Here is a 14,481-nt window from a genome sequence, read left to right on the forward strand (position 1 = left end):
GTCCCAAGGTAGGATGACTTGAGACAGTGATCTGAGGGACAGTAGGAAGCTCTAGACTGAATCATAAAGACAGGAGTTTAGTGTAGGAGAGGGGGTCAGAGATGGGAGAAGAAGCTATGCTTGACATGAGTGCTATGAGGAGGAAATGAGCATGGTATATGTCATCTCCAAATCAGAGCATCATGCAAGTTATCTCATTTAACCCTCAGGTAACCCTATTGGGACAGCATTATTGTCTGCTTTGCAGCTGTACAAAGTAGGGCTCAAAGTGGCCAGGTGACTTGCTCAGTCTTGCACAGATGCTGAGTGACAGAATCAGGAGTGGAAGGCAAAGCTCAATTCTAAATTCCTGCTTTATCCACCATGGCTTTTTGTTTACACTCTTCTCATTTCTCTGACTTCCTTCTTATCAGTTCTAATTCTCAAATCCTACCCATGTTTTCAGGCCCATTCTGACTACTGTCTTTTCCATAATACATTCATATGGATTTGGATGGATGCAGAGGTATCATCTCTGTATCCTTCATGTTGTATCAATCTTCACTAAGTGTCATAAAGCAGATTTTCTAAATGTGTGAAAGGAGGTCAGTTTGTTCACCCATTAGTTCTGCTCTCATGACTCTGCTGTTAAATGCTTGGCAGGGGTGTATTATCCTTTTCTGGATTCCCTTGTAAGACCTAACGGAGCACTTGTAACAAGAATTTGAATAGCTGCATTCTGTTTTGTTTTGACTAGGAGAGAAGTCAATGATTGACTGGGTAAAATTTCACTCTTTGAGGAACTGGAGAGAGTCACTGGCCTCATTACTAATTCTCCTGAGAAAATGAGAAGAAATGTATTTAACTGGCCTCTGTTTCACTGCTCCATTAATCACTTTCACTGTCAAATATTTCCTTTTGTCAGATTTGCAGGGACTCTCATTAGAGTTTTTCTCATGACAACCCCTTCTTTGTATATATGTCTTATGACTGTGAAATCCTCAATAATAATAAACAAGTAAACATTTTACCCTCTGAAGACCGTCATCTCTATGAAGCGATGCACAGAAGTGACACATGTTCCCTGATAAGGAAAAGAACTGCCTGGGTTCACATGCCTGGATGGGCGCATGTGACCTTCGGGTATTCTTGCCACACGACAATGACACTGAGAACAGACTGGCAAGTACGGAGACTTGTATGAGGAGACTCAGTGAGTGCACGCTGCCTGAATCACCTTATCAGCAGCTGGTATAGATTTGGTTTCTTTGAACAATCTTCTAGGACGGAAACAGAGCTCGAGAAACATGAAGGTTCCTTATATATTTAAAAAGAAAGCATGCAAAACACAGCTTAATAATTATGGACTATGTTTAAGGAATTTTATTTAACAACTTAGTTCTTAATCAAAAATTACATGAATTGCACTAGTCGTAAGATGCATAAATGCACAGGTGCATGGTTATCCTTACAGGGGTCTTGTCTGTCTTGGTTTTACAGACAAGAAAAACCTGCTGCACATACCAAGCGTGATAGCTGAAATAGGTGTGACATTACTTATCACTGTACCTAGTAAATTAAAAAGTTCTTCTGGAATTTTCTAGGAAATGCACAGACGTGCGCTTAGAAAAATGTTCTCTCATGACGAAACCTCCCCCCTTGATTGGCTGGAACACTGTGGAAAGCACCGTAGCCCTTGGCTAGAAGCTGAGGTGTCAAGAGGCTTCTGTGACCTGTTCTTGTGCTCCCCCATGCCTTGTCCTCCTCCCTGAAGAGAACTTCCTCACTCTTCCAGTCACGGACATTTGCCAGTCCCCTGAAAAGTGACCGTCTCTGCCGGAGACAGGGGACTGTCATCACTGGATGCCTTCATGCAGAATCACTTTCTGCCCCCCTGCCCCCACCCCCATGGGCATGTGGCACTTATGGCGCCAACCAGCTCCAGCAGGTTTTGCTCAGACCTTCTGGGCGCCTGTCAAAGACCATTTGTGACAGGACTTGAGAAAAATAACAAAGCAGCTCTCCCCTCGAACCCTCTGAGGAATGTGAAAACCAGAGTGTGGACACATAGGCTCTTTGTAACCCCAGGTACACAGTGTCAGCCGCCTTCTGAGGCTGGCAGGGTTAAGTGACAGAACACAGTGAAATGCTCAGTTGGGTTGCATTGTGCTAGTGGGGACAGAGGATGCATTTTATTAAAGAAGGCAACATTGTGGCTTCTACCAAACTGAGGTAATTTCCTTCCCTTTTCTATACTTTCTAGCATTCCAGCTTCATCCATTTTAACAGTGTTTGCCAGAGTTCACCTGAAGAAAGCAATTCTCCAATAAAAAACTTAAAGAAATATTTTTGTTCATGGTCCAGACCCATAAAGAATAACTACCAGAGGCTTAAAAAAATCCCAACTTAATTTTACAACTAATTACTTAAGCAAACCAAATAAACAGACCAGTTTTGTCTCACTGAAAAGAAGGCCATAAATATATAATTGGCCCTGGAAATTGATTGATTCAAATCAGAAAATGCTCCCTCCCCATCATCCCACTGGCCTCAAGTTTAGGCAATTATTTCATCTCAGACTGAGTTTCTTGAGTAATTTTAAATACATATGTTTATTTAGCAAACAAAAAAAGGGATCCATTTTCAATTACTAGAATTGCTAAGGACATGCTTAGTTAAAGTCAGATCTTTCCTGTTAATGAGGCAACACGAACTTTTATTTGTTTCTGGATAGTCTCGTTAAGACCCAGTAAAGAAAGAAGCTCATTTCAGATATTAAATTTCCTGTCCAAGAGCTCAAATAGGCCAAGTGATAACTCTCAATGTTTGGCATGGATGAGTTAGCAGTTCTCCTGAAATTACTTCAGTGGTGCAGTCACCAAATTATGATTGCAATTAATACTGGAAATAAAGGGACAAGGAGAGTTACATTTTTTATATCCACTGTGTTCAGAGCTCTCTGATGGAACTTTAACATACATAATCTCACTCCTCTTCACACTCAATAAAACTAGCTCATATCACAGGCTAGGAAACTGAGGCTGAAAGATTAAATAGCTAGTTACAAATTCCCAAAGCTAAAAAGTGGTCCTATAGGCAGTAATACTATAGTCTCTTGTATTGATCAATTAAAAAAATGTTCAAACCCATGAACTGTCAGCATGCATTCGCTTTGGTAATCCCTGGGACCTAAATACTTATATGACACTCTCTCGTGAGAAATCATAGAGTTTTGAAGTTCATTCCTTTATCCACACATCTTTCAATGCTATAATTAATGATAAATCTGAATATTAGTGTAAGGCTATTTCTGTGCTGGTGCAGAAGAGAATGATTCATTCTACACTGGGTAAAAGGTGCCCGGGTTGATTTTTAAAGCAGTGATCCTTTGCAGTGATCTTTCACTGCAAAGATTTCTTCTACTTGTTAAAAGATTTGGCTGTCCCTTTTCCCCCATGATAGTACATATATGTTTATCATCTTTTAACTGAGAAAATACATATCTGTCATAACATCTGATATACATTTTTAATTTCAATAACCTCATTTACTAATATTAGGAAAATTTTAATGAATATATAGGATATTACGTAGTGCCCAGAAGGAATCCAGATATGTAGCATAACAACATTCTTGGCCAAAGTTCCTGAAGCCCCCATGACAATGCCCACTGTTCTGAAGACTGAGAAACAAAAGAAAACACGTGGAATAAGGGGGCACTGCAGATCAGAGAGAAGGAGCTCTAAGGAGACAAGGACTTTAAAAGAAAGAAAAAGACAAAGGAGACACTGCCGATTGCTTTAGAGAAGTTATTTCAAGGAGTTAATTTCCTGGCAGCCTATGTTAGTTTCCCGGAGGTTATTGTAACAAATGACTACAAACTAGGTGGCTTAAAACAACAGAAACTCATTTTCTCACAGTCTGGAGACCAGAAGTCAGAAATCTAGCCTTTGGCAGGGCTGTTCTCCACAGACTCTAAGGGAGAATCCTTCGTTGTCACGCTAGCTTTAGGTATTCTCTCTGCCTTCATCTTCACATGGCATTTTATCCTCTCTCTTTTCTTCTCTTTTGTCTTTTATAAGAATGCCTGTCAATGGAATTTTAGCTGTACCCAGGAAATCTAGGATTATCTTGCCTTGAAATCTTTAACTTAATCTCATATGCAAAGACCTTCTTTCCAAAAAAAGTCACATTCACAGGTTCCAGGATTTAGGATATGGACTTAACATCTTTTAGACAATCTCCTAAGAACCATGTATGTTGGGGGGCATTCAACCTATCACACTGCTCATCACCTCACAAAAGCCTCTGGTTTACTGTAAGAAAAACTACTCTGTCAAGAGTGTTAGGAGGTGATAAGTTGAGAATAAGAGGCGATGCAGGGGATCAAGCTCAGGCATGCTAGTGATCACAAAGGCATACTCAGTTGACCCATCACCTGCCATTTGAGGCTTATAGAAATTTACCTTATCTAGAAATACACTTCAAAACATGAGATAATTTTAGCTGTTTTTTTTTTGTTATAATAGCAATAGATGGTTATCAAAATATTCTTGAAAATAAAAAAAAAATCACACAATAAAAAGTGTAAATAAAAGAAGCTATTTATTCCATAACTCAGAGAAAGGTAAATTCTAAAATGTTTCCTATCTCTGCTCTCCCTTACTTAAACCTGTACTACCACTGCTAAACTCCATCAGACTCCACTAACCTAACCAAGTTAAATTATTTACTTAAATTTATACATGTTTATTTTTAAAATATGATATTAACATTTTAATACATAACACCAATAACATCTATAAGTAAGGTATCAGGTTTATAAATTTGGATTTCTGAAATAATAATTGCCTTTGTTATACAGTGAAACATTTTTTTCACAAAACATTCCATGACTTGATCATGTCTTCATTATAATCCTGCTCTCTAGTCATTGTTGTTGTTGTTCAGTTGCTAAATCATGTCTCTCTTTGCAACCCCAGGAACTGCAGCACATCAGGCTCCTCTGTGCTCCAGTATCTCCCAGAGTTTGCTCAAATTCATGTCCATTGAATCAGTGATGCTATCTATCTATCTCATCTGCTGCTGCCCCCTTCTCCTTTTGCCTTCAACCTTTCCCAGTATTAGGGTCTTTTACAATGAGTCAGCTCTTCGCATCAGGTGGCCAAAGCATTGGAGCTTCAGCTCCTTCCAGGGAATATTCAGGACTGATTTCCTTTAGGATGGACTGGTTTGATCTCCTTGCAGTCCAAGGGACTCTCAAGAGTCTTCTCCAACACCACAGTTCAAAAGCATCAACTCTTCGGCACTCAGCTTTCTTCACAGTCCAACTCTCACAACCATACATGACCACTGGAAAAACCATAACTTTGACTAAATGGAATTTGTTGGAAAAGTTGATGTCTCTGCTTTTTAATATGATGTCTAGGTTTGTCATAGCTTTCCTCATAAGGAGTTCAGTTCAGTTCAGTCACTCAGCCGTGTCCAACTCTTTGCGACCCCATGAATCACAGCATGCTAGGCCTCCCTGTCCATCACCAACTCCTGGAGTCTACCCAAACCCATGTCCATCAAGTCGGTGATGCCATCCAGTCGTCTCATCCTCTGTTGTCCCCTTCTCCTCCTGCCCCCAATCCTTCCCAGCATTAGGGTCTTTTCCAATGGGTCAGCTCTTCGCATGAGGTAGCCAAAGTATTGGAGTTTCAGGTTCAGCATCAGTCCTTCCAATGAACACCCAGGACTGATCTCCTTTAGGATGGACTGGTTGATCTCCTTGAAGTCCAAGAGACTCTCAAGAGTCTTCTCCAACACCACAGTTCAAAAGCATCAATTCTTTGGCGCTCAGCTTTCTTCACCGTACCACTCTCACATCCATACATAACTACTGGAAAAACCATAGCCTTGAAAGATGGACCTTTGTTGGCAAAGTAATGTCTCTGCTTTTAAATATGCTATCTAGGTTCGTCATAACTTTCCTTTCAAGAAGTAAGCGTCTTTTAATTTCATGGCTGCAGTGATTTTGGAGCCAAAAAAAATAAATTCAGCCACTGTTTCCACTGTTTTCCCATCTATTTGCCATGAAGTGATGGGGCCAGATGCCATGATCTTAGTTTTCTGAATGTTGAGCTTTAAGCCAACTTTTTTGCTCTCCTCTTTCACTTTCATCAAGAGATTCTTTAGTTCCTCTTCACTTTCTGCCGTAAGGGTGGTGTCGTCTGCATATCTGAGGTTATTGATATTTCTCCCAGCAATCTTGATTCCAGCTTGTGCTTCTTCCAGCCCAGCATTTCTCATGATGTACTCTGCATATAAGTTAAATAAGCAGGGTGACAATATACGGTCTTGACGTACTCCTTTTCCTATTTGGAACCAATCTGCTGTTCCAGGTCCAGTTCTAACTGTTGCTTCCTGACCTGCATACAGGTTTCTCAAGAGACAGGTCAGATGGTCTGGTATTCCTATCTCTTTCAGAATTTTCCACAGTTTATTGTGATCCACACAGTCAAAGACTTTGGCATAGTCAATAAAGCAGAAATAGATGTTTTTCTGGAACTCTCTTGCTTTTTTGATGATCCAGCAGATGTTGGCAATTTGATCTTTGGTTCCCCTGCCTTTTCTAAAACCAGCTTGAACATCTGGAAGTTCATGGTTCACATATTGCTGAAGCCTGAGTTGGAGAATTTTGAGCATTGCTTTACTAGCGTGTGAGATGAGTGCAATTGTGCGGTAGTTCTAGCATTCTTTGGCATTGCCTTTCTTTGGGATTGGAATGAAAACTGACATTTTTCAGTCCTGTGGCCACTGCTAAGTTTAAGGAGTAAGCATCTTTTAATTTCATGGCTGTAGTCACCATCTGCAGTGATTTTGGATCCCAAGAAAATCAAATCTGTCACTACTTCCACTTTTTCCCTATCTATTTGCCATGAACTGATGGGACTGGATGCCATGATCTTAATTTTTATTTTAATGTTGAGTTTCAAGCCAGCTTTTCACTCTCTTCTTTCACCCTCATCTTTAGTTCCTCTTCACTTTTTGCTATTTGAGTGATATCATCTGTATATCTAAAGTTACTGATATTTCTCCTGGCAATTAAGATTTCAGCTTGTGGTTCATCTAACCCAGCATTTCATGTGATGTACTCTGCAGAGAAATTAAATAAGCAGGCTGACAATATACAGCTTTGCTGTACTCTTTTCCCAACCTTAAACCAGTCAGTTGTTGCATGTTCAGTTCTGTTGTTTCTTGACTGCATACAGGTTTCTCGGGAGACAGGTAAGGTGGTCTGGTACTCCCATCTCTTTAAGAGTTTTCCACAGTTTGTTGTCATCCACACCATCAAAGGCTTTAGTGTAGTCAAAAAAGTAGAAGTAGATGGTTTTTAGGAACTCCCTTGCTTTTACCATGATTCAATGAATGTTGCAAATTTGATTTATGGTTCCTCTGCCTCTTTGAAACTCAGCTTGTGCATCTGAAAGTTCTCAGTTCACGTACTGCTGAAGACTACCTTGAAGGATTTTGAGAATACCCTTGTTAGTAATGTGAAATGAATGCCATTGTATGGTAGTTTGAATATTCTTTGGCATTGCCCTTCTTCTTTGGGATTGGAATGAGAACTGATCTGTTCCACTCCTGAGTTTTCCAAATCTGCTGACATATTGATGCTTTAACAGCATCATCTTTTAGGATTTTAAATAGCTCAGCTAGAATTCCATCACCTCCACTAACTTTGTTCATACTAATGTTTCCTAAGACTCACTTGACTTTGCATTCCAGGATGTCTGGCTCTAGGTGAGTGAGTACATCATTGTGGTTATCTGGGTCATTAAGACCTTTTTTGTACTGTTCTTATGTGTATTCTTGCCACTTCTTTTTTTAATCATTTCTACTTCTATTAGGTCCTTACCATTTCTGTCCTTTATTGTGCCTATTTTTGCATGAAATGTTCCCCTGATATCTCTAATTTTCTTGAAGTGATCTCCAGTCATACATATGAGCATATATATGCATTATCACATTTAATCATTACCACAGTTCTCGGACCTATACATATTTAAAAGAAAAAAAAGCAAAACTTAAGCCCTTTAGGCTGGCTAGAGGACCAGTGGGACTAACAGGAGGACTGTGGGAAGCCAGGACTCTGCTTGTGAGGAAAGCGTATGCACTGACTTGCCAGTAAGGCAGAGAGGAGAGAGCAGACTGAAGACTGCACCGATGGCTGCAGACTTTTCCACGACCTCTTTGTGTACCAAGTCCTGAGTCAGGGGAATGCTCCAACTCCATTTACTCAACAACACAGCTCGGCTGTTTCCCTGTGGTTTTCATGACCATGGGGAGAGCCCCACCAGGGGATGCAGAGGTGACCTAGACGTGGGTGCAGCAGGAGCAGCCGTTGTTGGCATATGCTCAGGTAGTGCATAAGAAGCAGCCTAGAACTCTGACCACAGCCTGTCCACCACAGCCAGCACCCCAGATACACAGCAAAGAGCTCATGTGGCCCAGCCTGCCCTGCACTGTGGCTCCACAACACAGCGAGGGTGGTGGAGGCTGGGGAGAGGGGACAATCATCCATGTGGATCAAAGAGGACTTGGACCTGAGCCTGTGTCTGATCAGGGCAAGGGCAACAATCGCTGATATCTGCACAGGGGCACATTGGAGGCAGCTTGGACCTCTATCTGTGACTGACCCACTGCAGCCATGAGCTGCTTGAGTCGAAGTCCGGCCATGAGCAAAAAGCCTGCATAGGCCCTTCTTGCTTTAGTACTGCTTCCCTCAGCAGCAAAAGTGCCAGGAGATGGGAAAGTACACATTGAAAGGGAAAAGAGCAGCCCAGGCTCGATGCTCAGGGTTTCTGCTCCAGCAAGTTGGATCTGCCTCCACACCTGATAGGGATAGAACAGAAAGGAAGCCCCACGTCACACTCAGCCACAGCAACAGACCCTCCAGCTCTAACCCTGCCTCCTACCAAGGTGAGAGCTGCCAGAAGACCCTGAGGAAAGAAATAACTTGTGTCTACATCCAATCTCACTCTCCAATCAAAGGCACTCGGTACAAACACTCTGTGCAGTGGTAGTCCCACATAAGAACAATCCTTCAAGACCACAACAGGTAACTGTTTCACCTAAATTTATAGAAAGAAAAAAAGCTAAAACAGAATGAGAAGGCAAAGGCACTAGTTTCAACTGAAAGAGAAGACCTTCAAAAAATCAGCAATGAAACAGAAATAAGCAATCCACAAGATAGATAATTCAAAGCAGTAGTAATAAAACTAAATGAATAACAGAAAGGAATAATGAACACAGGGAGAATTTTACAAGGAACTAGAAAAGGTAAATAAAGAGCCAGTTGAAAATGAAAAATTCAATAACTGAAATAAAAACACGCTAGAAAGGATGAACGGCAGACTAAGTGATCTGGAAGAATGCATAAGTGATGTGGAAGATAGAACAATGGAAATCACCCAAACAGAGCATCAAAAAGAAAAACAAATTAAAAACAAAAAACAGTTTAAGATATATTTTGAATAATATCAAGCATAGCAACATTCACATTATTCGGGTTCCAAAAGGAGAAGAGAGAGGGAAAAGGGGATAAAAATGTCAAAAATGTATCTGATGAAATTATAACTGAAAAATTTCCAAACCTGAAGAAGGAAACAGATGTCCAGGTATAGGAGGAGCAGTGGGTCCCAAGCAAGAGGAAACAAAACAGACATACCAAGACATAACAATTAAAACGGAAAAAGTGAAAGAAAAGAGAGAATTCTAAAGGCAGCAAGAGAAAAACAGAGTCATATGCAAAGGAGGCCCCATAAAGCTATCAGCTGACTTCTCTGCAGAAAGCTTGCATATAAGTAGGTAGTGCCATGACATATTCAAATCACTGAAAGGGAAAAACCTGCAATCTAGGATATACTACCCAGCAAGATTATAATTTAGAATCAAAGGAGAGGAAAAGAACTCAGACAAGAAAAAACTGAAAGAATACTAATACATCAAAACTAAACCTACCCTAAAATAAATGTTAGAGTGTCTACTCACACCATATACTAAAATAAACCCTGAATGGATTAAAGACCTAAATACAAGATCTGAATCCATAAAACTCCTAGAAGAGAACATAGGCAGAACACATCCTAACATAAATTGTAACAACATTTTTGGGGATATGTCTCCTAAGGCAAAAGAAATAAAAGCAAAAATAAACAAATGAGACCTAATTAAATATAAAATCTTTTGCACAGCAAAATAAACCATTGACAAAACAAAAAGACAATCTTTCATGAAAGAAAATATCTGCAAAATATATGAATGACAAGGGGTTGATATCCAAAATATATAAACAGCTCATACATCTCAATATAAAAAAAATAACCCAATAAAAACTGGGCAGATCTGAATAAATGTGTTTACCAAGAAGACATACAGACAGCTAGTGAGCAAATGAAAAGATGCTCATCATTTCTAATTGTTAGAGAAATGCAAGTCAAAACAAAAAGGGGATATCACCTTACACCTGTCAGAATGGCTATTAGCCAAAAATCTATGGAAAACAAATGTTGGCGTGGATATTGAGAAAAGAGAACCCTTGTACACTACTGGTGAGAATGTAAATTGCTGCAGCTGCTGCTATGTAAAACAGTATGGAGATTCCTCAAAAGACAAAAAAAATTACTATATAATCCAGCAATTCCACTCTTGAGTATATACTCAAAAAAATGAAAACACTAATTTGAAAAGATGTGAGAAGTGACAGGCAGGAAGGCCAGGAGTCTCTAAATGGAGGAAATAGGCTGCAAGTGTCAGACATTTTTTATCTCTTAAGCAGCAGGAGGAAACAAACTAGTGTTATATTTTTTTCCCCTTTCTCTATACAAATTTAAAAAGAGGTTTCTCTTAAAATTCTGTGTTGCCATAATGACACCCGGTTCCACCTGAACTTAACTGTTCTCAAACCTTGAGCTAACCAATACATTTTTCTTATGGAAATGTTTGTCTTAAGCTATGTTAATGTACTATATGTATTTACCCCAGACTCTGTCTTCAAGTTGATTCCAGCTAAAGACTCAGAACTGATTTGACAAAACAGTATGTCTTATTCATACATTGTTCTAATCTTTGTTAATGAAACTATATATTTGCTTCGAATTCTGCCTTTCTTCAAAATTCAGGTCAATCATTTTATGACCCAAGATGACTCACCGGGTGCCAATGTTATCTCAAAATGCATGTTGTGGGTGAGGGCCCTGGTGCCATTCTCTGGGTTTTGAGACATTTCCTTTCTCTAATTAGCAGACTACTGGTAGCTATATAACATCACACGGGGCACTCTTTCCATCCCCTTCTGATGTCTATGTCAGAAGCTTTCTCTATCTCTCTTATACTTTTGTAAAACGTTATTACACAAAAGCTCTGAGCAATCAAACCTCATCAGTGGCCCCGGATTGAATTCCTCTCCTCTGAAAGCCAAGAATCCCGGTGTCTTTCGTGGTTCAGCAACAACCTTTCAGATGCATGCAGCCCTGTGCTCACAGCAGCACTTTTTATAGTACCCACAATATGGAAGTTAAGTGTTCATCCACAGATGAGTGGATAAAGAAGATGTAGTATATGTGTGTATACACACAGTGGGATACTACTCTGACATAAAAATGAATGAAATTCTGCCTTCTGCAACAATGTAGATGGACTAGAAGATATTATATTTAATGAAATGAATCAGAAAAAGAAAAATACTGCGTGTTATAATTTTTATGTTGAATCTAGAAAGATAAGACAAACAAAGGTATATGACAAAACAGAAACAGGTTCATAGATACAGGAAGCCAACTAGTACATACCAGAGGTGGGGAGGAAAATAGGGGTATATGATGAAGAGATACAACCTACTACATATAATACAGATAAGCTACAAGAATATACTGTACAACACAGAGGATTACAGCTATTAATTTGTAATAACTTTAAATGGAGTATAATCTATGAAAATACATTATGAAAATCTATTTTGTACATCTGAAACTAATATTGTAAATCAACTATACTTCAATACAAAGAGATGCATAGAGTCTCAGGGGCTTGTGGGACAACACCAGAATATCTAACATTCATGTTACCAGAGTTCCAGTAAAAGATGGTAAAGAGCATGGTTCAAAAGTGTATTTTAAAAAATAATGCCTGAAAACTTTCAAAATTTGGTGAAAAAATATACTTAAAGGTTCAAGAAGTTCAGTGAATTTCACACTGATCAAACTTAAAGGAATCCACAGGAGTCACATCATAACCAAACATTTAAAAACCAAGTCAAAGAGAAAAAATCTTTGAATTATAAAATAGAATAGCCATATAAACATAAACCAGTTCAAGAAGTAGGTTTCTGCTCTTCTAGGGCCCATCATCTCTTCTCACTCACACCTCCTTCTCTTCCCTAAAGGTTAACACTAACATGATTTTATAATAAATCTTATTTGCTTCTCTGTGTATCTTTATACATTTATCACCTCAGTGCACATCCCTAGGTTAGACTATTTTAAATTTTAAATAAATTCAATCATACCGTTTTTAAAGAGTCAGGCTTAAAAAGTATAAAACATTTGCTGTAGACAACATGCATGCATGCTCAGTGGCATCTGACTCTTTGAGACCTCAGGGACTGTAGCCCTTCAGGCTCCTCTGTCCATGGAATTTCCAGGCAAGAATACTGGATACATTTACCACCTAGGGACACAGCCCTAGATTGACATATTGTAAAATTTAAATAAATCCAATTATATAGTTTTAAAAAGTAAGGCTTAAAAAGTATAAAACATTTTGCTATAGACAACACAGCTGTCAAATCACAGAGCTGGGATTAAAGCCCACACCACACAGCCTCGAAAGTACTACACTGTCTGGCTTCTGAGAATAATAGTTGGATTTTGATACAGAGTTTGTTCCAAGCAAAGTACACATACTTTCTCCCATTCTTTATCTTATTTTCTTTACATATTTATATGCATATGTCCTAACTTTACATGCAACTCCCATTTAATTTTTTGACTTAATTTACAAAGAAAAATTTTCCATTCTCATTTTACTGACAAAGAAACAATTCTTCCCAATCCTCATATGTCTGGCAATGTTGGGGATAAATGACAGTATGAGACTCAGAGGGTTCAAACAAAACCTTGTGAGCACCAAGACCCAGAGACCCTGCAGAGACTGAGCCAGACCTGTCTTTGAATGTTTGAGTGTCTCCTGCAGAAGCATGGGTCAGCAGCGGCCTGCCGCGGAGACAGGGGCTCTGGCTACAGTGGACCTTGAACATGCAGCATGTGGCATAAGGCCTTTTGGAGGAGGTGGCCACTAGCCCCACCACAGAGCTGCCAAGCAGATGACCCACAAACTGAAGAACAGTTATACCAAAGAAATTCTCCCACTGTTAAGAAAGTTCTAGGACCCACAACAGATTTCCCAACCTGGGGATCTGGCAAAGGGACTAAGAACTCCCCCTACCCCCCACCCCACCTCCCCTCCCTAGGGAATTTGACTTTGGAGGCCAGTGGGATTTGATTACAGAACTTCCACAGGACTGGGGAAACAGACTTGTGGAGGGCACAAACAAAACCTTGTGCACACCAAAAGCCAGGAGAAAGAGTAGTGCCCACATGAGATGGAGCCAGACTTGCCTGTGAGTGTCCAGGAGTCTCCAGCAGAGGCGTGGGTTGACAGCAGCCTGCTGCGGGGTCAGGAGCACCGAATACAAGTGTGTGCACAAGTCCTTTTGAAGGAGGTCCCTATTAGCTTCATTAACCCTACCATAGTTTGGCCTCAGGCCAAATAAAAGGGAGGGAACACAGCCCTGCTCATCAACAGAAAATTAATTTGAAGATTTACTGAGTATGGCCCCACCCATCAGAACAAGACCCAGTTTCCCCCACAGTCAGTCTCCCCCATCAGGAAGCTTCCATAAGCCACTTATCATTATCCATTGGAGGGCAGATAGAATGAAAAACACAATCACAGAAAACTAACCAAACTGATCACAGGGATCACAGCTTTGTCAAACTCAATGAAACTATGAGCCGTATAGTGTAGAGCCACCCAAGATGGACGGGTCATGGTGGAGAGGTCTGACAAAACATGGCCCACTGGAGAAGGGAATGGCAAACCCCTTCAGAATTCTTGCCTTGAGAACCCCATGAACAGTATGAAAAGGCAAAAAGATAGGACACAGAAAGATGAACTCCCAAGTTGGCAGGTACCCAACATGCTACTGGAGAAGAATGGAGAAATAACTCCAGAAAGAAAGAAGAGACAGAGCCAAAGTGAAAACAACACCCAGTTGTGGATGTGACGAGTGATGGAAGTAAGTCAGATGCTATAAAGAGCAATACTGCATGGGAACCTGGACTGTTAAGTCCATGAATCAAGGGAAATTGGAAGTGGTCAAACAGGAGATGGTAAGGGTGAACATTGACATTTTCGGAATCAGTGAACTAAAATGGACTGGAATGAATGGATTTA

This window comes from Cervus canadensis, chromosome 6 (genome assembly GCF_019320065.1).
Source record: "Cervus canadensis isolate Bull #8, Minnesota chromosome 6, ASM1932006v1, whole genome shotgun sequence".
In the NCBI taxonomy this organism is placed as follows: Eukaryota; Metazoa; Chordata; class Mammalia; order Artiodactyla; family Cervidae; genus Cervus; species Cervus canadensis.